Source organism: Stegodyphus dumicola, chromosome 12 (genome assembly GCF_044657685.1).
Source record: "Stegodyphus dumicola isolate Sdum_Otavi_A_Nest chromosome 12, ASM4465768v1".
In the NCBI taxonomy this organism is placed as follows: Eukaryota; Metazoa; Arthropoda; class Arachnida; order Araneae; family Eresidae; genus Stegodyphus; species Stegodyphus dumicola.
In genome coordinates, this window is record NC_140779.1 from 32,596,196 (window position 1) to 32,622,588 (window position 26,393).

Here is a 26,393-nt window from a genome sequence, read left to right on the forward strand (position 1 = left end):
ACAGTTCTGAGTACGCGTGTAGGGAATTGAGGTAATTAGGGTTCTTGGTATATAAATATAATTTTAATGAGATATGATTTCATTGCGATATTCCTAACCGTATCAGGTTAATTATGTTTTATTTATTCATCAATGGTAAATCGAAACCTATAAAAGAAGAATCGAATTCTAGTGTTTGATGACATTATATTCTGGAAAGAAAGATCAAAAATCGAAAGTGGTATAGCTTGCGTTTCTTTGAAAAGGTAGCAACACATTTAGAGTTTTGTTCACTCTCACATATCGTTAATTATTTTTCTTTAGTAACTGCAAACTCAGAATATCTAAAAACTATTTCTTTTGCCTTCATAAAATATTGATATTTATAAAAATACATCGAAAATATCCAATTTTGACCTCTTTCAAATGCAATTTAACGATGTATTTCCGTGATATATGTACGTAAAGACAGAATAAAACACTCTTTTCGTCCAAAAAAATTATAAAACTGCTTTAAAATGAATTCTGAAGAGAATTTTTCGTTGCATCTGTACAAACGTATGTACGTGCGTACGTACGTATCTCGCATAACTCAAAAACGAGTAGCCTCAGAACGTTGAAATTTTGTATATGGGACTGCTATAACATGCAGATGTGCACCTCGTAATTTGGTTGCAATCGGCAGCACCAAACATATATAAATATATTTATATATATATCCCCTCTGTTACCCGGCTCAGAGATCTCAGTTTCTTTACTTTTACATGTTTGTAAATTGTACATTTTGTGCTTTAAAAATGATTGAATTATGTTGTTCTTATCTTCCGGTTAAGGTTTTTATACCTTTCGTAAATCTGGAAGCAAAATTTATACAAATATCAGCAGTTTAAAAGCAGTTTAAGTGCGGTTAAGTTTTAAATAATATGGCAGACATATTTGTTTACATTTCAAACAGTAGAATAGTAGATTTGTTGCCAATCTAGAGAGACAAAGCTTCGCAACAACAAAGATAACGCATTCATTTATTTTATTATTGCGTATTAAATCATGCTTAATCCTTTCTTAAATTTTTTCATGAAATAAGTGTTTAAGATTTACTTCATAATTTTTAATAGAGATATTTAGAGTTTTTATGTATTTTTGCCTTGTCGCGAAGTGAAAACTGAATTAATTGAATGAGAAATACTCAATCGTCTGTGAAAAACTGTTTTTTTTTTTTTTTTGTTTGCTTAATTTCTTTTATACATCGTTATAGCTTTATTATAGTATTTGAATAGAACATGTGGCAACGATTAGATAATTCTTTAAATGATATAAATTTTGTGCATTCTGAGTTATAATATGAACGTAATATAATACTGTTAAGTGAACCTAGCGCCAGAGTGCCGCTATGGTAAACAAAGTGAATTTTAAAGAATGCATTTATTCTATGGTGGTTTATGCGGTGTCGGTGAAGTAGGTTTAATTCAATGTAATAATTTTAAATGAAATTCAAGAAAAAATCCGTATAATTTAATATTCCGTACAAGGAAGTCATGTGGTGTACACATCAGATTTTTTATCATGCCCGCCAGTATGGTTGAGATAGCTGAGTATCTGTAATCGATTTATATCCATGTATTGATGAAATAGTTAGCTGCATGAGCCGTTTGCATGATTTTTCCTTTATTGCGGCTTTAATACCAATTACAGAATTTCCAATCCTTGCCTTCCGGCAAATAGTCCTACCTGAGGTTAAAGACTGCTGAATACCTGGTAGTTCAATTTCGAACCCAAACATACGGACTACCTCCATAGTTGGCTTTCGTTGACTTCGTTAGCTTGGTTCGTTGAACTTTTTGGGAAACTCCATGGTTGGTTTCCATGTGGAACGTGAATGTGAGAAAGATTTCCTTAGAAATCCTCCATGAAAGCCTTCTTCCTCTTAGGCAGATAGTTCTTGTATACTAGCCATATTCAGGCAAATAGCCTTTGCGTGCGTATCCAGAATAGATTAAACAAATTAACGGTTATTCATAAATATGCAAAGAGACTTTCTTCAATTTTGCTTTTAAAATTTGTTAATTCGGTTAAAAGGAAAATTTAATTTCTCTTGGCGTGACTTATTTTATCACTAAATCACTAAATAACACTTATTCATAAATATTCAGTAAGATTTTTTGAAACTTGTTTTTAAGATTTGTTAATTTGTCTAATTTCTCTTGCTGTGACTAATTTAATCGCTAAATCCATTAACACGCTTGGTGAAATTAGTTAAGAAAATACTATTAAATTTTCATAAGCACGAAATTAACTAACGAAAAAAACGAGTAGAGTTTGCTAGGCCTCGTTAAAGCGGTTTCTGAGGTCCTAGGAAAAGGCTTCTTTCGGCTGCTTCCAATGCTTATTTTCTTTGTTTTTATGACACTAAAATAAGATTATGTAGAACTTCAGGATGATTTTTGGACCGGATCTTGCATTCTCAGGCAGTAATCAGGAATCTTTATGAAGGAATGAAATATAAACGTGTCAATAAATTTTGAATCTTTCAGGTCTCGTGTCCTCCGAATTTGATGATTAGTGGCCGAATAAATGAGACAATTCAATAGTCTAAGGATCAATTTCCGATGGTTTAATGGGTTACCTGTGTAAAGTTCTAGAAGGATTTCCCAAAAGAAGATGTCTCAGAAAGTCTCCGTAAGTCCAGTACTCCTGAAGTAGATACAGTAAGACCCCGTTTAACGCTGTTTCGTTTAGCGCTGTTTCTTTTTAGCGCTCTTTTATTTCAACCCGGGGATTCCACGAAATCGCTCGCAGCATACGGGGATTCCCCGAAATATTATGCAGCGATAGGTTTCAAATACATATCCGAAAGAGTGTACTTGTATTTCTTGTTTGGTGCGGTATTGTACAGACATATTTTGAAGGGGTAAATGTGGAAGATGTCGAAGAAATAATTCAAGAAGCAGCGGCTAGTCTTTCTAATGATGAGCTCAAGGAATTAACTGAACGAGAAGAAAACAAAAATGTTGACAGCAGTGATTCAGAAGAAGAGCAAAAAGAACTTTCGATGGCGTTTGTAAAAAGGAGTTTGTCTACCATAACTGAAATAATGGATCAATTCATTGAAAATGATCCGAATTTTGACAGGAGCTCAAAAGTAAGGCGCGGTGTTAGAGATGCTCTATCCGTTTATGAAGAACTTTTAAGAGAACAACGCAAAAGAAAAAGGCAAACAACATTAGATGCTTTTGTCACAAAATGGCAGAACACTGAAAACGCGGAAGGCTAACTAAATATGACTGAGAATTTTTTTTTTTTTTTTTTTTTTAAGAATATTCGTTTTGTTATTTATATTTTGTTTTTATTTTTGCAAGAAATAATAATGTGGTATTAATTTGGGCTTTAAGAAATAAATGTTTGGTTTTATTTTTATTAAAAAAACATACTTTTTAAATTTAATACCTAACCAATTTTCTAGCCATCTTCCCCTAACCCCAATATTTACATGTAAAGATAGCCTCGTTTAGCGCTGTTTCGCATTACGCTCTACTTTGATGGAACGTATCCCCCGCGTTAAGCGGGGTCTTACTGTAGTACATTTATGCCTCTTCACAATGAACAGCCTGTCATCCACTGAACTTAAAAATTTCTTATTTCATACAATAATTTTCTGGTTGCAAAGAATTTCAATTTTTTTTTCGGGGGGGGGGATTGAATTAGGAGAATTGCTGAAACATCAATTCGTCATGAACGACACTATCAATCAGTGATCTAGTACCTAAAGCCGCAAGATTCATTTAGATTGTAGAGTCATTAGGTTATTTTGAAGCACGATAGGTAAAAAAATATGCAGTGGCCTCGCCAGGACACTAATCCTGAACCTCTCGAATTACCCGTCGAATATGCCTCTAACTCCACTACTCCACTAAGGCATGCAGAAAGAAAGGAGAAAATACCTTATATACTTCTCCTTTTTTATAACGCGACTGAGGATGAGGGGACCCAGTCGTCAAATACTGCTGATGAATTATGGTCCGCCACCTTTTAGTTCCAGCGCTACTGTACAGACAGAACGTTTTTTGAAACAGGAGACAGAGAAAATGAGCGATGTCCTCAACGGGACTCTTAACTCAGGACCTCTCGAATATGCGTACAGTATGCTTTCAATTACACCACGAAGACATGTGGAAAGGAGAGAGAAAATACCTTATAAGATCGTAACTGGTTTAGTGCTTTAATGGAGTAGTAACACGCGGCTCGCGTGGTTTTCTCCTTGTTTATCCAGATATGAACCATAAACACGGTCTTCTTGTTAAACAGATAATCTTCCCAAGCTTCCCTGTATTTAAATAGGTAAGCAAATATGATAACTTATGCAGTATCACGATTTGTACGTAATGATAATTATTATTAAGGTATTAACTTAGTTCACTGAAGTTAAAAACTGTTATAGAAAACAATGTTTTAATTAAACATTTAATTGAGACATTGTTATATAAAGCAATATATGCAATACATTTAACATATTTTTAATATGATACATTTATATATTTATACGTAAAGTTACACGTGTCTTTCTTTTGGGTTTTCATTCTATGTAAGCGATTGGTAGAAACATAACATTTATCCTATCTAATAATTTAGAATACGTTTCCTAAAAAAACTTAAATGTTTCTTTTTTGTCTACACGTTTTGGCAATAATATTAGTTTTAATAAATTTTTGCGTGAAAGGTTATTTTCTCTTGCATCCCTTATGGAATACATTTTCGTCGGAATTACAAAAAAAGTCATTATTACTTCCTAGTAAAAAGGAAGTATTGTAATCGCGAAACGTTTCAGGCAACATATTTCAACGAAAATATCCATTTTGACCGCTATCGAATGCAATTTAACGATGTTTTTGCGTGATATCTGTACGTAAGGACAGAATAAAAGTCTCTTTTCCCCCAAAAAAATTATAAAACTGATTTAGAATGAATTCTTAAGAGAATTTTTTGTGGCGTCTGTACGAACGTATGTACGTACGTGCGTACGTACGTACGTATCTCGCATAACTCAAAAACGAGTAGCCTCAGAACGTTGAAATTTTGTATACAGGACTGCTATAACATGTAGATGTGCACCTCGTATTTTGGTTGCAATCGAAAGCACCAAACGTATATAAATATATTTATATATATATCCACTCTGTTACCCGGCTCAGTGATCTCAGTTTCTTTACTCTTATATGTTTGTAAATTGTACATATTTTGCTTTAAAAATGATTGAATTATGTTGTTTTTATCTTCCAGTTAAAGTTTTTATGCCTTTCGTAATTCTGGAAACAATATTTGTACAATTATCAACAATTTAAAAGCTGTTTAAGTGCGGTTAAGTTTTAAATAACATGGCGGACATATTTGTTTACATTTGAAACAGCAGAATCGTAGATTTGTTGCCAATCTAGAGAGACTAAGCTTCGCAACACAAAAATAAAGCCTTCATTTATTATTGCGATTAAATCATGCTTAATCCTTTCTGAAATTTTTTCGAGGAAATAAGTGTTTAAGATTTACTTCGTAATTTTTAATGCAGATATTTTTAGTTTTTATGTATTTTTGCCTTGTCGCGAAGTGAGAACTGAATTAATTGAATGAGAAATACTAAATCGTCTGAGAAAAACTGTTTCTTTTCTGTTTTGTTTGCTTAATTTCTTTCATACATCGTTTTAGCTTTATTATAGTATTTGAATAGAATATGTGGCAACGATAATTATTTAAATGATATAAATTTTGTGTATTCAGAGTGTCTTTATAGTAAACAAATATAGTGAATTTTAAAAAGTGCATTTATTCTATTGTCGTTTATGCGCTGTCGAGGAAGTAGATTTAATTCAATCCTATCAATTTAAATGAAATTCAAGAAAAAAAAATGCGTATAATTTAATATTCCATACAAGGAAGTCATGTGGTGTACACACCAGATATTTTTATTGCTTTTAGATCAGAGAACTAATGCCACATGAGGTAACTAGAAAAAACAGGTGATAAATTTACTGTAACAGATTGTATTTACAAAAATTGCAACTTATTAAAATTATGAAATTAAAAATACTCATTATAATCCATAAATAATTCCAACATACTAGGTTCAGAAATTTCTCCTAGAATATTGTCAACATTATCAAAAATGAATTTCTTCCTAAAAATGGCTAAATTTAATGCAGAATAAAAAGCGTGCAATGCTTTTAAATCAAATGCAAAATAATCGTTTTGATTCAGAGGGATTTCGGTTAAAGGTAATTTTGTTACACTTAGAAATGGTGTTGGAGTAATTATAATCATTGGAATCCATTTTGTCTATTCTGATCTATTCAAATCTCATGAGAAACATAACAAAACATTACTATATAAGGACAAATCAAATCACATCTAGATTATAACTATCATATGTTTTAACAAGACGCTACATCATAACAAGAATAAGCTACCTTATAAATTACTTAAATCACTGCATAGCAAAAGCTTTTAAATAAATTGTTAATTTTATAATATACTTAGGTCTTCGAAATGCTATTCAAAACGAATAATTGTAACTATTAAAACCATAGTCTACTTCATATAGTCCTTACTTTTCAAATGGATAGAAGGTCATAGAATTTAGAAATTCGAATTTAATATCATGACAAATTCCAATTAGAGTAACTACGGATAGTTTAAAGCTTAACTACAGGAGATAAATCTCGTCACAGCTGTTAACGCTTGTGTACATAAATACATATATTGTATACAGTTAAGGTTTTACAGCTTTGTTTAAATATTTTCGAAACATCTGGAGTGATAGACGGGATCAATCATGTTCTGCAAATACTTTTTACGCTTTTACAAAACATTTTCTAACATTAAGACAGATCAGTTCTGTTTATTACTATATGATTGACTATATACAAATATAATACACCAGCAAATATATACTTTTAAAGAGTGTTTTTCTTTTGTCAAAATGTAATTTCAAACAACGCTGAAGTTTTGATTCTCCACATGTGCTCATTCTCAAGAAACCTGTTAACAAGACAATCTTTTTATCTAAAAATTTCCAGAAAAAACTATCATGTCTCAAAATAAGAAATAAAATAAAAAGAATACCCAGTATAATGTTCCGTGAACTAGTTTCCAAATCAATTGTGAAAAGAAATTCCCTATTTTAAAATTCATTCATGTAACAATAGTTACTCTTCTATAAGGAGGAGCCCGAGCCAAACAACAAAACAAGTCCAGCCTTGCCCATTTTCCATCTGTCTTCAAAGTCAGGTTCATGAACCTCTCCCACAACTACAGGTAGCTGTTCAACGTAAAACAGAGAAAAAAAAAGTTGAAATTTATTTGGGCCATTGCCCGGCTGGTCAGCAGTAAGAATGGCCTTTTCGGAATGCTTAAACACGCGAGACTTTTCGATTTCTGTCGATATTCCATCAACCATATCGTAATCGTCATCACACATTGTTTTCGGCTTCATATAATAAGACTTGGTGTTCAGTTTTTGGGGAGTTAAAGAAGAATCAGGGCGCGCAAATAATTACAATTAAGGTCTTAATCTCATTGTGAAAAGAATCTTTCCCTCACAATTGTATGTTCTAAATTTAGCCGAGAATAAGTCTCATGTGCTGTTTGGTGAAACTAATGTTTTGAATAAGACGTTTCTGAAATGTAAACCTTTCAAAAATATAGGACATTGTAATTTATTTTCGTTAATTACCTTTTCAAGTTAGCCGTTGATGTATCAGCTTGGACACACATTATCGGCCAAGTCAAATATTTCTTTGATTTTATTTTGCGAACTCAAATTAACTTCCGAAATTCTATTTTACTAAAAATTTAAAACTTATTAGCCAAAAGGCGCGTTAACCCAGAAGTGGTATGAGTCTCAAAATGGCATTTTGGCCGAATAAATGGCTGTACCCGAATATGAGCACCTTGAAAAACAAATTTTGGATTTGTTTTATTATGTATTTCATACTTTTTAAACTTATTGGCGAATTTTTTATTAAGAAATTCAACGATTTCAAAGCGAGCAGTGGCAACACACTGTACGGGATAAAATATTTTTATCTCCAGCGTGGAAGACTGTCTATCGGAAATTCTAAAGATATGCTGTTTTTAAATATTTTTAGACCAAAGCGGCGTTAGCCCAAATTCTCTCGAAACGTATATATATGTGCAAATGAAAAATCGCTCCTTTGGGCCTAATATAAAATCTGAAAGCTTTCATTTTTTTTTCTTGTACATAAAATTATCCTTCAGATTTGTTTTTAATCGGCGATCAGTCAACAGGAAAGAAGCCGTGGTATTCAAGTGGTATTTACAGTGAATTTTTAAAATTAAACAAAATAAAATCTATAAATTTAAAATAAAAAAATGTAATTATTATTTTAATTCCCACATTAAAACGTAAAATATTATTTTAACCTCCACATAAAACATTTAATATGATTAAAATCATTAAAAAATTGATATCACTAATCTTAGAGCTATTTTTAATACTCTCAGTTAAAATAAATTTCCTGCTGCAAATTAAGTGTAATAAATAACACAAATAGAATTCAACAAATACTTAAAATAAAAATTATGTAAACCTATTTAGCCTCAGTAGTATAGCAGCTTATTCGATCAAATTGATTATTTTATTCTGAAATAATAATAAAACAGTTTTATTTCTCAAAATTGTTTTTGTACAAAATAGAACATTTTGCAGAAAAAGGAAAGAAAATTATTCAGAACTAAGAAAGGGCTAAGAGACTGAATTTTTAATGCTGTTAGTTAACTAGAGAAATACTAATACGATATGTTTTATTTTCAAAGTAAATTGCATAAAAATATATTTAACAATTTACTATTAATTTCGAAGTTTTCGTGTTACTTTAAATGTGTTTACTTATTGATTAAAATGGAATGAAAAAACTTGCTTCGTCGTCAGAAATTATAAACGTAATCTTTCTATCAATTAAAATTTAAAATACTTGTGAAAACTCTTGCTGTTTGAGGTATTTTTAAAGAATTAACCAAAACATTCGTTCAGAAGTAAAAATTGAACAAAAACACGTGGATGTTTTTATCCGTTTTCGCATCCCACTCGTAAGGAAAGAATAGGCACGTAGAACCAGGGATGAATTCTTTACAAGGTGAAGCGTTAAAATTAGTAAAGAATCTAAACTAATAAAATGGTAAAATAGCTTAATTTACGGTTTTCTTTATGGAATTCTGCGTTATAAAATCCCAATTTTCTCTTCTTGTTCTGTTACATAAATCACGGTTTCTGGCGAAAAATCATTTTTGGAAGCCTATCCGATTAATTTATCTAAATGCTAAAATTTTTTCAAATATAAACTTTTACAGAGATATTTTTTTACCTAAATGCGCGTGAGTCCAGAAGGGCTATTAATTTTTCTTTCTCATTTTACGTTAGTTCACTATAAAACGGCATTTCACTACTCACACTGCTGCCACCAAATTTTAGGATTATTCATTTATGGCAAAGCACACGAGGGCTATCTGCCTAAAGGGAGGGATGCCTTCGTGGAGGAGTTTCTAAGGAAAACTGGCTCGTATACACGTTACACATGGGGAAAACCACGAAAACGCCCATGCAGCCAGCCCGTTTGCGGGATTCGAACCTCGGACCGAACTACCAGTGTTTAGCGTCTTTACCGCTCGTCCGCTGGTGGGCATCAAATATTAGAGCCGCACATGTTTAAAGAAATTAAATAATGAAGAACCTGTAAGAATGTATGTGTGTTTCTCGCATTGTAAAAAAAAAGAAAAGAACGGTACCTAGAAACATCAAATTTTGAATAACTTAGTCCTCCACTCGAATATGGACATCTGGAAAGCCCAAATTTGGAATTTGAAATTTGTTTTATTATCTATTTCATATTTTGTAAAACTTGAACGCGTTTTGGATTAACAAACTTAACGATTTTAAAGCGTTCCATTTACATTAATTAACATAGCGTGCATCTTCAAGCACGGATATTTTATGCGCGACGTTTCTTTGCATTTCTTACGGGTATTATGTTGTTAGCGTAGCAACACAAACACGTTACAGTGTCTAACGCTATCTTGCGTCTTTGAATGTCTGACTTTGAATGTCTGTATAACTTTTCAAATTCATTTTTGAATCCCCAGGAAAATAAACACCCCTTTGGGCCTAATATAAAATCTGAAAGCTTTTTTATATATTTTTCCTTTTTTCCCCCTTCAATATATTTATTTACTTCAAATGAATTTAGGAACAATTAAAATAATTACTCATATTAACCCAATTTCATATTAAAACTGTTTGTGATCTCAAACGTATTTATTTTATACGTTTGAAATGAAATAAATTTATTAAAACTGATGTTTGGCGATCCCTTATAAGCTAAATTTACATGTATAGTATAATATAGAAATAATTTTCTTTAATATCTTTTGAAATCAAACTACAGTGTACTACAAAATAAACTTCAGCGTATTCAAAACCTAAATTTCACATTTAAGACATACTAACTCTTAAAATTTGAAATTTTCTTTCAATATGTCACTCATTTACTTAAAACAAAGTTAGTATTATCCCAAATAAAAGTAAAACAGAATCTTTGAGGTATTACCACATCAAATTCGATTCATCTCTTTTGCTTATAAACATTTTTATTCGGTATTTAAATCAATATAGGAGTTGTTCTGTTTTTCATCTTATTGTAGGTTAATTCGCTTTATCTTAAGCAAATAGATTAATATCAAAACTAGGAAATGATATTTTGTATTGCAGGCTTCGTAACCACTTTTAATTTATATAGCATAGCAATGAGACGTTTTACATGAAATGAAAACCTTTCAAGAAATAAATTGTTATTATTAATTCCGGTTTGATTAAGCTATACAATATTATAATTTTATAAAGCTTTCTGCTTAATATTGCTATGCTTTCTAATTTTAGTGCATTTAATTTAAACTCTATTGATTAATTATGAATTAATAAACAGATGAGTGCTCTTAAATTTCATATCTTTTCACCTTTTTAAATCTCCCATAAAAAGTATTCAAATTCGGATCATAATTTAAATATTAAAATTAATAAAAATCTAGAAGTTCTCAGATTTTACATTACGTCCAAAGGATGGTTTTTTTAACGTTTTGTGGGTTACTTATATTTATTAAATATCATGTTCTTCGCATTTAAAAACCAAAAAATTCAGTTCAACAGCAATATCGCAAAATAATTTTAAAATGATCATATCTTTAAAATTTACGATATACGATCTGACGAGCTGGTGGTAAAAATGTTTTTTTTTTCCGTACAGTGTTGCTATTGCTCGCTTTGAAATCGTTAAGTTTGTTAATCAAAAATTCCTTAAAATTTCACAAAATATGAAATAGATAATAAAACATATTCAATTAATTTGGGCTTCCAGATGTTCATATTGGTGTGGAAACGTACATTATTCAAAATTTGATGTCTCTAGGTATCGTCGTTTTATCACAATGTGAGAAATATATATGCACATTCTTCATTATTTATTTTTCTTTAAATATAATACAGGGCTGTAATATTTGGTGGTAACAGTCTGAAAAGGGATTCAGACTTTTAAAGTTCAATTCTCGAAATCTGTATGAGAAGATTTTGCAAAACCTTCCCCTTTCCTCTAATTGTTAAACTTTATACCAGCCTAATGCAAGAGCTGACAATCATAGCGACGCAAACACGAATTGACATTTAGTTTATGATTTCGCTGAGTCATTTGCACATTCTCTTTCTATAATTATTTATGGATGATTTGATGCCGAAGGATTAGCAGAGACAACAATAAGCACGGTCAAGATTTCAGTTTGGAAGAGAAGTAAAAATGAAAATAAATTATTACATAAAAATAATTATATACTTTAAGATGTTACCTTGAGTAAAAACAAAAAAACATTTATTTAAGTTTTTAACTATATTTTCTTTCAACTTCGTTCTGTTTTTTCTAATTTCAAAAATACTAAACAAATAATAATGGAAAATAGCACAGATAAGAGAAAAAAGGTTTTACTTTGCAAGTTACTGTAGTTTAGGATGAGCATCAATCAGTGCTATATAGCACAATAATGCCTTCTCTAACTTTCGAAGTAATGTTCAGCTGAACTCATGGTCCTTGTATGTGAAATTTCAGCAAATCAGAAGGTATAATTATGCTTAGTCTATTACACTAGCAGAATTTTATTTCTTAACTTTGCATTATCTATGAAATGTATTATTACGGTTTAACTTAAATAGCACTTAAAAAATAAAATAAATAAATAAATGGTTACTCATTTTATCTGTCTGTATGTTTTTTTAATTATTATTTTGAACACATATAATCTTCCTCTTTTTCTAACACTCACATAAATTATTCGATCTTAGATTAAAAAGATACAGATGCAAATTTCTCATGACCAGATAAAAATTGAGATACTTTAAAATTAATGAAGGTGAAAGATTCGTCTATGGTAAATAGAGGGAAAGAACATTTTGGTGTCCTCAGCATTACAATATGAACTATATTCCTCATTCCACTTAGATAAAAGCTCTTTCTTACAATAAAAGGGCATATATTAACTCTTTGGAATGCAAATATTGATATTAATATGTAAAGGTAAAGCATCTTTAGCTAAGAAATTAGCTCTTTCATTCCACAGAATTAATGATGGCTACGCACATAAGCAAAGCGGACATCAATTCCCTTGTTTTTAAACGAACTAACATCTAATAGAGTTTCGATTACTAGTTTGTTGCTGCTTATAATACAGTTCAAAAGGTGAAAAGAAGAAAGAGAATCAGAACATTTAAAGTACCTTGCGGATCATGTCCCATTATACTTGATCCACTTGACGATAAGATAAATGCAGAGATCTGTTGATGTGTCACCTTTGTTTTTGCTTCTTATCAAAAAGCTAGTAAAGCTACATAAAGGACGGTACAAGCGTTTTTGCTTGTTAGCAAAAAGCTAGCAAAGCTTGTACAGATATTAGGTATTTTTTTGGAAGCAGGATACTTTAAAAATGAGCATCGCCCTCGCTGCCAATCGAAACACGAACCGCTGGAATAAGCGCCCAGCGTGTACACCACCACACTACGAATGCATGCTAAGAAGGCCGGAGAAGTATTTTATATACTCCCCCTTTTAAAGGGAGACTGGAGTTTTTTGGGGACCCAGTCGCCAAATCCTGGGTGTGGAGAATCGTTATCCACCACCCTTTTAGTTCGGGCGCGTCTGTAGAGACATAAGGTATTTTTTGGAAGGAGGGGACTGGAAAAATGAGCAACATCCTCGCCGGGAATCGAACTACGGACCTCTAGAATACCCGCCTAGCGTGCAGACCACTACACTACAAAGGCATGCTAAGAAGACGGGAGAAACACCTTATAAACTACATTAAGGACTGTGCATGCGTTTTAGCTTGTTAGCAAAAAGCTAGTAAAGCTACATAAAGGACTGTGCAAGCGATAAGTCACTGAAGTAGGAACTCCGACTAACTGAAGTTTAGAAGTTAGTAAATTTCCAACTTTAAACAATACATAGTTTAAAAGCAGCGTATTAGCTTAAAGCAGTATATTACTGTAATATGCTTTTGATATGTTAAATGCAGATATTTGATTAGCGATTTCTCCTGTCATTTTTAATGAACACACATTGCATCTATGCTAACATTATTCAAAACAAAGCATAATAACAAGATGCTTAGGAATAGTACAGGATGCTTAGCAAAAAAAATTCTAAAATTCCACTAAAAATGTGCGTGTGATTAGAATTAGCTGTCACAACACAATAGTTCAGGTTACAAAGCCATAAATTCTAAAAGTTTAAGAAGGAAAGAGAAAACTTTCGAATTAAATACACCTGCTTCGAAATTGGGTCTTTCCTCCTACAAATCCGAGGGTTGCGTTGATGAACTGATTCCCTCTGAATCCACGTTTCTGCTCCAATCAAAACCGAAGAAAACGGGGGACAGCTCGTGCTGTAATTTAAGGAAGGAAACTACATAATTCGGCCATTGCACGCTGTTGAACCCTGTTAAAGACCTTTCCCCTGGATTAATTTTTACAGACAAAGATATGACTCATTTTTCCTGTAAGTATTAGGAAAAACGTTTGAGGATACGTTTGCTGAAATGGCAGCTATTTATTATAAGGAGCAAAAACTGATTTCAGTGATTTTTTTCTGCATAAAAAAACAATTGTTTGTTCAACTCACATACTATATCTAGCAAACCTTTTCAAAGTATATGAAATATTTTAAAGTCAGAGATATCAATGCTACAATATTTTCTGAAAAGGCGAAGAAATGAGTTACCGGGGAATATACATTTAAATAAAAACGAGAATTTAAACAAGAGAGTTGGAAAATAACTTTATGCTACGAAACACCTAATATTAATAATATACTGATATTAATAAGCTGATATTAATAACATACATTACATAAGTTGCGTTACATTTTCCATATAAAGCGCTAAAAATTTTGGCCATTGAAAATATATTCCTTAATCTTATGGAACGGAATTCAGTTGCCAGATTTTTGGACGCAATTTACAAACGATTGAATTATCTAGGTGATGATCAGAAAGACTGCGTTGTAATCCAGAAAAGACGGCGATGTTTGAGATGTTGTACGAATAATTTTAAGACTGATAAGACACACTTCCTCTGTTACAGCCTGATAAAATCCAGAAATTTAGGAAGCTCTGCTATTAATTTTGATTTTACTTTAAAACAAATAATTCTGGCTGCTTGAAACAATTTTCCCCTAGCGAATGATTTGCAATATTTTTAATTTATTTTTTTTTCGAATAACATTTGGCTGAATTACTTATATAACTATTATATTAAAACTGATTTAAAGTACTGGATATTATATTGGTACCTACTTTCACACTTCTCTAATACATTTAATGAGTAGAAATGCAAGTCTTGTTGTACCTAGACTTTCCAAAGTATATTTCAATTTCACACAGTGACTCTATAAGTTAGCTGATTTGTCTTATTCCAAGAAACTTTAACTCACACGCTTTTAAATTTTAATTCTATTTTAAATTTAAATTATTCATCGTGTAAGGTATTTCTCCCGCTTTCCTAGTGCCTTGGTGTTGTAGTGGTTCTGCACGCTTTGCCGGTATTCCAGAGGTCGGTGGTTTGATTCCCGGCGGAGGCGTTGCAAACTTTTCATCCCTCCGGCTTCGAATTAACGTAATGTCTCCACAGTGGCGCCCGAACTAAAAGGGGTTGTGGATGATGACCCTCCACATCCAGGTTTTGGCGATGGAGTCCCCTAAAAAAAACCAGTCGCCCTTTAAAAGGGGGAGTATGTAAGGTATTTCTCCCGCCTTCCTAGTGCCTTCGTGGTGTAATGGTTCTGCACGCTGGATGTAATGGTTCTGCACGCAGAGGTTCGATTCCCGGCGAAGGCGTTGCTAATTTTTCATCTCTCCGGCCTCGAATTAACCTAATATCTCTACAATCGTAGAGGTTTTATATTCTTTCTTAAATTTAATTCCCTGCCGTATATGTTGACAGGTTTATTTGGAAAATGCTTCTACTCGTAGAATTAAGTAACTATTTTTTTTTTTTTTTTTTTAAATTTTCTATTCTAATTTAAGCAAACGGACGGGTTTCTATATGTATTTCAATATCTCGCACTGTTCATAAAAAATAGAGAACCGAACAATAGAAAGTAATAAAAATGTAGCCTTTGATGAAACTAAAGTAATGAACCTTTGCAAATTTATTCCAAATTGTTCCAAATATTTCTGGAAAATAATTAGTAAGAAATTTAACCCGACGTTTTAAATTACAATTTGAAATGATTTTTCATGTAAATGTGATTAGTCTAGCAAAAGGGATTTTTCAAGTAAAGGTGATTTTTCAAATAAAGGTGATGAAAAAGTAATTAATTAGTAAAGGTGGTAAGAAAATGATTAGCCTAATAAAGGTGATGTAAAGGTGATTCGTCTAGTAAAGGTGATTTTTCAAGTAAAGGTGATTAGTCTAGTAAAGGTGACTTTTCAAGTAAAGGTGACTAATTAATAAAGGTAATGAAGAGGTGATTAGTCTAGTAGAGGTGATTTTTAAAGTAAAGGTGATGAAAACGTGATTGATCTAGTAAAGATGATGAAAAGATGATTGGTTCTTTTGCTTGCGAAATGTTCTTCATTTATTATTACGATAATAGTATGATTCTATAAAATACTACCAGGATTTTACAACATTATTTACATTATTTTATCGAGATGCCACTACTTTTTAATTCTTACTACTTTCGTAAAGTCCTACATCAACAAGATTATATAATCTAATCTTATGACAGTTGTTACATAATTAACTCGGTCAAAAATTATCATGCCAGGTACTGAAAACAAATACGATGTTTGAGCGTGTATTTCTGCATATCCATCTGCATACCCATCTTTCCGACCGCATTGCTCATATATGGAACTATCACGCCATCTTGCCGAGTTATGAGTAGGAGCTGAAAATGTTGCTGCCTTAAAAATAAATCCCGTTGCCGGACATAAAAGGAAAAACCTGGCCTGAAAAGTCGTTTTTATCAGACATCGCAAGAGTTAGCTGAGAGAGTGATTTTCATGGCTTGCAGTCCGACTTCGTCCCATCTCGGTGTCAGCCACCTGAATATGAAAATGCATGAGTAGACACGTCGATTCGCTTGAACGCTGTCCAATGCCATTGCCAGTGTCTTCGTGGTCATGAAATTATTGATGTGTTTAGTGATGAAATCTGTTATACGGCATTGGTATTCGAAACGAGCCAGTTTTTGTTTCAGGTTTTCCTTCTTTATATATATAATTTAAATTAATAAGAATTATTTTCATTTTCTGAAGAGAAAATGAATTTTAAATTAGAAAGCAGCCAAATATCGTTGGGATGCCTAAAATTCAGGAATAAAAATACAATTTATTTTCAACTATTCGGACTGCTATGTAAAGAATAAAATTTTCTGGAATTTTTTTGAGAAAATAGTATTTGAAGAATATTTTTTTTTTCTTAAGACAAACGAAATTATGATATTTCTTTGCACAATCATTTAGATTTCTACAACCAGTATTTTTAGCCCAATGGGAAGTTTTCCCAGAATGGCTATTTATTTCGTTTTGCAATTTTGTGTCGTCAACTATAAAATGGCACTTCACTTGTGAAATTCTTTCCGCTAAATATTAGAGCCTTGTATTATATTTTAAAAAACTAAATGAGGAACAATCTGCATGAATGTATAAGAATTGTAAGAACTGGAGGCTCCCTTCAGCCCACCTTGACACAAGTGTCCCCATAGCTCAAAAGAAGGGGCCCCGTATCTCCACAAACGAGGGCAGCCAGTAACCTAGCCACTCCCAAACAACAAACAACAAATGCATGAATGTGTGTATTTTTATGAAATTGTTAAAAAACAACGGTACCTAGAGACATCAAATTTTGAGTAACGTAGTCCTCCACTCGAATATGGGCATCCGGAAGCCCAAATTTGGAATTTATTTTATTATCTATTTCCTATTTTGTAAAGCTTTAACGAAATTTTAATTAAAAAACTCAATGATTTCAAAGCAAGCAATGGCAACACTGTACGGAGAAAAAAAATATTTTTATTTCCAGCGCGCGAGACTGCGTATCGGAAATTCTAAAGATATGCTCTTTATAAATATCTTATGATATTGATGTTGAATTGAATTTTATGGTTTAAATGCGAAGAACATAATGTTTAATAAATACAGGTGCACACAAATAGTTAAGAAAACGTCTCTTTGGGGGTAATATAAAATCTGAAAGACTTCGGAGTGGTTTTTTTTTTTTTTTTTTTTTTTTTTTCTATTATAAAAAGTTTACCGAGTTCAGTTGATTTTCTCTGTTCCTTAATGTGTTATGTGTAAAGAAACTAGGTTTTTTTTATTATTTTCATATCACTTAAGCGTGTAAGTAACTACTATTATAAGCGCACATTTCGGAATTAGCCATTTTGTACCAATAATAAAACCGTAAAATTACGTTTACTGCCATAACTGTTACCTCTTCAGCTAGTAAGCTCATCTATTTCTAAATTTATTGCAGAGATCGAAATTAATTGTAAATATTGCAGATCTTCCAGATCCCACAGAATTTATATTATGAAACTTGGTGTTGTAATAAATTAAACTTTAAACATGGAAATTGAATTTACGTAAAAACTATACCTTACTTCTTTGGTTATAATTAAATCACATTGCTAACGAAAAGCTTTTAATAGATGCAGCCATTTTAAATAATTAATAATATTTCTCCCGTTATTTATATAGGCTTTTATTTATATAGATATTTCTCCCGTTATTTATATAGGCTTTTATTTATATAGATATTTCTCCCGTTATTTATATAGGCTTTTATTTATATAGATATTTCTCCCGTTATTTATATAGGCTTTTATTTATATAGATATTTCTCCCGTTACTTATATAGGCTTTTATTCATATAGATATTTCTCCCGTTATTTATATAGGCTTTTATTTATATAGATATTTCTCCCGTTATTTATATAGGCTTATCTACGGTGGTTAGAAACCCCTACAGATAAAGAAGAATGCATTTTGCTTTCAGATTTGGTACTCTAAAAAATTATCCACTGAAATTAACAACATTATTATTTTTCAAAATAAAATTTAAAGATTTCTGCAAGCTGAAGTCCTAAGACCCTACTTCACGTAAGCCTTTTACCTTCTTTCCTAACATTAAATTTTCATGGAATGAAAATATGCTCTAAGATGATGTTTATTAGAAATAAAAATAAACGTTTTTGTAATCATGAAAGAATAAGTTGTTAAAAAATGTAAATAACTAGATTAATTTTGGGGTGAAGAAGGAAGTTTTGCTTACTTGATGAAGAAAGTTAAGGATATTGAAGAATGTTAACATACTAGCTCTAGAAAGTTTTTCGATATAACTTAGAGCACAAACGATATAGTGCACAAAATTTTAACTAGGCTATTTTTCCCTGTCATTAGTATTTGTTTTTAATGAAACGAAAATGAAACGGTAAATGAAACGAATAACGTCAAGAAGGTAAAATAATTACATAAATTTACCTGGTTAAATTACTCAAAGAATTCTTTTGTCTAGAAATAAAATAGCTTCTCTTTGTAAAGAAAAAAAACCCTTATGCATAATTTACACATATAAATAAGATTCGTTCCATTTTGTATCTCGTCAGAAAACATTAAACTAAATTTTAAGTAAATGAAAACCTTAACGACAAATTTTAATTAGATCTATTTCTTTGCAACATGTCTTTAAAAGGATATTACAAAAAATTTTATCTAATTTTCTTAATGCATATTTTAGTAAGTTGGAAATTTCATATTCCAGATTTCAAAAATCCTAGTACAGCGTCAACCCAGTTTGTTCTTTTAGATTCGTTATATTTGCAAATCATTATTATCATTCGATCATTACAATCATCAGTTTACAATCAAGCATTATAACTTCAATCATTATAACATTTCAATCACAGTAACATCAGTTCAATTATTATAATCAAATTCGGTAGAATTTAAAACGAAATTCAAGATGAAGCGGGGACTTTTCAGCAAAGAAATCCATCATGGCCTTTTCCATTTCAAATGTTATGACAGTTCTTTTTTACGGGAATCTTTCTTCTCACTTTTACTTCCCTCTGGAAAATTCTTAAATTTATTTTACTTTAGCTATGTATATTTATTCTTTGTGGATAGGTTAACAACTTTTGGCTTTCTACATATTATAAAAATTTTAAATCGTTTCCATAATAAAAAAAAATAATTTTTAGTAATAATACATTGAAGTATTTCAGAAAACATAAATATGAGCAATGATAAAGCCAATAATTAATTTATTATTTAATATAAGTTAAACTGTATTTTGTTATTTACGCATCATTTATCTATCATAATCGAAGTTTCCAGTAAGAAAAATCAATCTCTGTCCACATAATTATCATTTCTGAACATAGGTACGCAAATGTTTTGGTAATTACATAATTAATTTTAATCTAATAAAGACAAATTATATTTTTTCAAGAATTACAAGTAGTGTGAGTACCTGTGCATATTCATATTATAAATTCATGCTTTTGCACTAACTGTCAAAAAAAAAGAATTCCTTACAAATTTAATGCCGAAAATTTTGATAATAATTGTTTGAATTTCTTGCAATTTAGCAAATATTTTGAATATGCCGTGTCATCATTGTCGTTTCTTCACAGCCATTAAACTAATAGTTTCCACATACAGTTTCGTTTCACCTGGGAAGAATGCGGTATTTAAAATAAATTTTTACCTGTATAATTGAAATAACAAGTAACAAAAACTTTAATGTAAATTGTTTTCAAACTTTATGCTTAAAAACATACCATTGTATATAATTTCAAATTTCAGTTTAATGTTTTAATAAAAAAATAAAATTATCATAATCCGTCAACAATTATAATAACTATTACAATAAATTTAATGAACATATTTTTGTCACCTTAATTCTAGCGTTAAGCTATTTTAACGTAAGTATATTTCAGTTTTGTTTTTGGCGCATTTCAATTTGTACTGGCGCTTTTTTTTAATACACGGTTTTCTTATATATTCAGGAAAAAATACTACACATTTTTTAAAAATCAGGAAAGATTGGTTTTGCTCTGTTCAAGTATAAAATTTACATTTCCGTTTTAATGTCACAAATGTTTTGTGTGATCTCTTTAATCTTCATATCATATTGCATTTTAAAATCATTTTCTAATTAAAGGATTTTTTCAGATAAAAAAAATTTACGCATTTTTAGAAAACAATAAAGTTATTTCGACGTTAAAAGTATTCGTCGGACTGAATTCATGCTAAGAGATATAAACTTTAAATTGCTTATTTATTTTAAAATATATTTATGAGGCCTTTATAATATATTGATTAATTTAACATGCAGCTGTTTGTAAGAAAATCCTTTTAAAAAGATGATATTTAATTCGCAAGTTTAAAATCGATAGCATTTCTTATTTCAATAATATTTTTATATCAGATGTTAATATATTACGAGCAAAAATCAATAAATCTGTGTTGTGATTTTGCTTACGAAGTCCTCAAAAAATAAATTGCAGTTAATTACACTTACACAGATATTATACATTTGGAAGAACAATAGAGCATTTTGTGTTAGATTTCTGCTTCCCTCTGGAAATTTCTTAAATTTATTTTACTTTATCTATGTATATTTTATTCTTTGCGGATAGGTTTATTGTATTTGCTTGTTTAAAAAAACCTTTGGCTTTCTACATATTATAGAAAATTTTATAATGGAAGGTGTTATGGTAAAACTATTGCTAAAGATATTAATATTTATAATGAAAGGTAACTAAAGAATCTTGTCTGATTTCTGAATGTCATTCAACATAACACAAATGTGTGAGCTAAAAGAACTTTCACAGAGAGTTCCTAAGCTTTAAAAAGGATATCCTGTTTTTTATGCGGTTAACAAAATTAGGTTTAGCAATTTAAAATGAAAAATATCCCCAGAGATACGCTTTGCTGCAGCAAACAAACTTGCAAAGCACACCTTAATTTCAATTTTCATAACGTTTCAATTTCTTCTCGAGTAATCAATATCGCGAAATAAATTACACATCCATCTGGAGTTTGTTTCAAATATTATCCCATTCGAGGTATTCTTGCTATTTAACTGGATTTGATTAATCCAAGTATATATTTGCATTGCACTAAGTCCAGTGGTCACTCTACGTTACAAAATTAAGCCCGATTGCACATGTAAGAAAACGGAGTACAACTTCTTCTTACCTTGGAGTAGTTACGAGAACTCGATGAGACAATCTTGAGAGTTTCTTCTACTACACAACAATACACACACCCCTCTCGAACACCAATATATACGAGCCTTAACCACCAATGGCAAGTTGTGACCTACATCCAGATACGTCACTCAATGTAGGCCAATAGTACCCATTCCACAACCGTAGCACGAGGCCAGAGGTTTCTTCTTCTCCCGCCAAACTTCTTTCTCCGTCAATTTGTTTTGTTATCTTTTTGTTTTCGGTTTCGTTTTTAGTTTGGCTAAGGTGTTTTCCATTTTTCGAGAGTGTTTTTCACCCGTCCTTTGATGAATATCTGGAATTGCTCGCAGCGTTGTTTTTAAACCTCACTCTCGATAAAGAAATCGTTGAACTTTTTGTCCCTATTGATACCTACGGTAGTAACACGGCCTTGAAAGAATAGCCTTTATCCCAGAATATTTTCTCTAAAGGCGTTTATTTAATGATTCGCTTTTAAAATGAGATAGTGGTTAAAAAATATGTGTTAAAAAAAAGTATGTTCTTCAGCCATTAATAGCATAATGTAAACAAAATCATTGTATCATTGCATGTCATTATACAAAAAAATATCCTCTGTAGAGAAAAATATGTTTCTTTCAAAACCTAATTTAAAAATTAATTAAATTATTGAGTTTGACGTTGAAACATTCTTCTGTTTAAAATAAAAGCAGATGCTAAAAATATTAAAAACTCATCAATTTTCTGATTGTTGTAAATTAATATAAAAGTTATAAATACAAAATAAAGTTAAAATTTTTCAGAATTTTAAATTTAATTTATAAAATACTATTAAACAGTTCATACTTTTCTAGACGAATATGAGTATTTAATGTGTTATTATTCTAAACAATATTACAGTCAAGTAGTACTGAGTTACATAATGTTTATGCCAGTAAGAAAATTTCATTTTGCAAGGCTTACTGTCTAGAATTAAGTTTAGTACACTGGTTTTTTAGTTTGCCCCACAGGGACAATTCGCCCTGAAGGGCTATTATTTTCGTTTTGGCGTTTTGTGTCGGTTCACTATAAAAGTCCGATTTACTTTTCAGATTGTTACCACCAAATATTATCGCCCTGTATTATATTTGAAGAAATTAAATAATGAAAAATCTGCATAAATGTATGTATGCTTCTCGCATTGTGATAAAACAGCGGTACCTAGAGACATCCAATTTGAAATAACGTAGTCCTCCACCCGAACATGGGTATCTGGAAGCCCAAATTTGCAATTTGGAATTTATTTTACTATCTATTTCATATTTTGTAAGCCTTTAACGAACTTTTGATTAACAAACTCAACGATTTAAAAGCAAGCAATGACAAAACACTGTACGAAAGACACTTTTATCTCCAGCGCGCGAGACTGTGTATCAGGAAGTCTAAAGATAGGCTCATTTTAAAATTAGTTTGCGATATTGCTGTTGAACTGAATTGTATGATTTAAAAGTGCGAAGATCCTTTGGACATAATTTAAAATCTGAAAATTTTCAGATTTTTTTTAACTGAAATATTTTAAATATTTTTTTTAATTTGGTTTTTTTCTTTTACATTTTAATCCAATTAATACTTGTTTTAAGGGGACTCGTACACCTTAAAACCCATAAGATGTTCGAATAGACGACTGTTGCAAGAATTGGGATAACTTATTTATTTTAAAAGCAATTACTACCAACTTTCTACAGCTGACTACATAATATAGCTGCTTTCTGAAATAGTAATCAGAAAGTTTGTGTTGCCACAAATATTTTTATAATTTAATCCGCTTTGTGACAACATTTTTCGTAATGTTTCCAACTTGCGAGCACAGTTTAAAACATTCCGTTTCATAATTTAATTCCATATTTAATATATAGCTTTTATAACATTTGGAAACTACTGTGAACCTAAAATTCTAAAAATTTCATGTTAAATTTTTATTTTATTTGGAGTTGAGTTTATAAAATGTATTTTATTAACAAAATTTGTAATGTTTTCGTCCATAAAATTTTTCAGTATTAAAATATTCGTCAGATTGTTGGTTCAGTTAGAAAATAATGCGCATATAAAGAATTTCATCGAACTTCAAGTATGTACCATTAGCCATTTTTAAAATATAATGCGCGCAAGGTGGAAACACGGCGAAATATATTGTCACAAAGAGGATTAAATTACAAAAATATTTGTGGCAACACAAATTTTCTGGTTACTAGTTTCCAAAGCAGCTATATTATGTAGTAAGCTATAAAAAGTTGGATGTAATTGCTTTTAAAATAAATAAAATATCCCAATTCTTGCAACAGTCACATATTCGAAGATCATGAGGGGTTTAAGGTGTATGAGTCCCCTTAAACTGAATCTAAAGTGGTTAGCTTTAGACTAACAACAGACCAATTAAACAAATAAATACATGAGCTACATTTTCTACTTTCAGAAATATCGTATACAGCTATGAAAATAACTGGCCTTTAAATAAATATATTATCGATTATATAGTATATAATTTAAAATTCTATATATCTTGAGACACGTTTATAAAATGTCTGAATCAGGTTATTCGTTTCATATGTAAGCTTCTTAAGATTGGACTACTAAAATAATATTCTGTGGAATTAGTTTTTAACATGGGTATTAGGAGATAGCATTTTATACTTATTTATTTCCTAACATAAAAATAAAGTATAGAACAATGAAAAACATTCATGAATACAAAAGTGTAAGTGATGCCATTCACAAAAGGGTAATGTTATTTTTAATAGTTCGCTGGCTTTGTCGCAACATCCTCCCCACCTGGTCAACCTCCAGGGGGATGACCAGCTGCACAGGTCGGGTAATGGTATGTCCACTGGTGCGCAGTACACAAATACGGACTTTCTTGTCGCGGCCAAGGATTAGCTCCTCAACACGGGCCTATCTCCAGGTGTGGCGAGGTCTAACATCTTCTTGTAGTAGGACAATATCCCCCTTCCGGATTTTATTTGTTTCAGATGGATTCCGTACTTGATGAAATGTACGCTAGTCCATCAGATATTCCTTTTTACCATCTTTTCCAAAAGGAGTCCATCAAATGTTGACGATTCTTCCACATACGATTTAAATTTGTTTCAGGATTTGTGGGGTTGGAAGGATTAGTAGTTAATTTCTTTCCTATGAGGAAGTGCGAGGGTGTTAAAGCTTCCTCAGAGTCATCTTATATTCTGTATTCCTAGACAATCTGTCTACTGTTAAGAGCGGCTTCAATATCACATATTACAGTGATCAAACTAGCGTCATCCAAAAGAGCCTTACCTAATGTTTTTCGAAGGCGTCGCTTAATTGAGCCTATCATTCTTTCCTACCGTGCTCCCCACCAAGCTGCTCGTGGAGCGATGAATTTCCATTTGATGTTGTGGTGGGCATAAAACTGTTGTGCCTTGGCAAAGGATATAGTATCCCAGAATAATTTCAGCTCTTTGTCGGCAGCGCAGAAAGTTGTGGCATTATCAGTGTACACTGTATGAGGAAGTGAACGTCTAGAGACAAAACGTTGTAATGCAAGTAGGAAGACGTCAGTACGCAGATCGGAAACTAATTCTAAGTGGATAAGCTCGAATTGTAGCACATGTAAAGATGACAATGTAAGCTTTTGTAACGAAGTTATTATTTTTTACGTAGAGTGGTCCTGCAAAATCAATTCCGGTAGTTTCGAAACAGATTACTTTTGAATTCGCTCAGTTGGTAATGGAGCTTCTATCTGTTCACTTCTCTTTTGTTTCAGTACTTTACATGGAAGGCAAGTCTTTATCACCTTTTTAATGGCTTGCCTTGCTCTAATATCCAATATTCTGAACGAAGCTGAGAAAGTACAATCCGAACACCGAGATGATGCATTCGTAAATGTGTTTGGCGTATCAGTAGGCTTGTAAAATGATGAGAACCTTCCAATAATATGGGAAGTTTTTCAGCATGAGATAAATCAGAAACTTGTGGTCGACCACCAAGAAGTATAACGTTGTTCTTGAATAAAGGGTTAAATTTTTTTATCCTTGATTTTTTAAGGAGTGATTTTCCTGTCAACAGAGCTTCATATTCTGAAGGAAACGATTCTTTCTGAACGGTCTGTATCCAATAAATACGAGCTTGATTTGTGGCATGTAACTCACCCACTAACTTTTCTTGTTTCCTATAATAGTGAATAAAGCGAAGAATCCAAGATGTTACACCTAACAATCGAGAGTAAGAACTGTAGTTTCCAGCCTTTATGATTGGTTGAGTAGATATGATGTGAAGGGTCTGAACGTTTTCTTTCTTTGCTTATAAGTTATGATTGTAACCTTTAGAAATAGTATCAGTATCAGACCAGTATTCTGGAGATTTGACTAACCATGGACGGCCGTTCCACCAAATTTCCAGGCTTTTTAGTGTTGATGGTGAAACACCTCGAAAACGTTTGTCAGCTCGATTGTCTTTGCCAGGGTAATGTCTCCATTGTGAAGGATTAGTATAGGAAATAATTTCTGTTACTCTGTTGCTAACAAATGTTTTCCATTTGTTGGGGCCACTGCGTATCCACCCTAAGATAACTTGAGAATCACTCCACAATGTTGCATTTGAGGAATAAAT

The 26,393-nt window shown here is 31.5% G+C and overlaps 1 protein-coding gene across 1 annotated transcript in view; it reads right to left on the bottom strand.

Annotated features, from left to right (window-relative positions):
* Nucleotides 1-21,939, bottom strand: part of LOC118187287 (uncharacterized) — a 69,911-nt gene extending 47,972 nt beyond the window's left edge. Inside the window, exon 1 of the mRNA XM_035357479.2 lies at nt 21,784-21,939. The gene's annotated coding sequence lies outside the window, so the exon portion shown is untranslated. The remainder of the gene's footprint in view (nt 1-21,783) is intronic.
* Nucleotides 21,940-26,393: the final 4,454 nt, after the last annotated feature.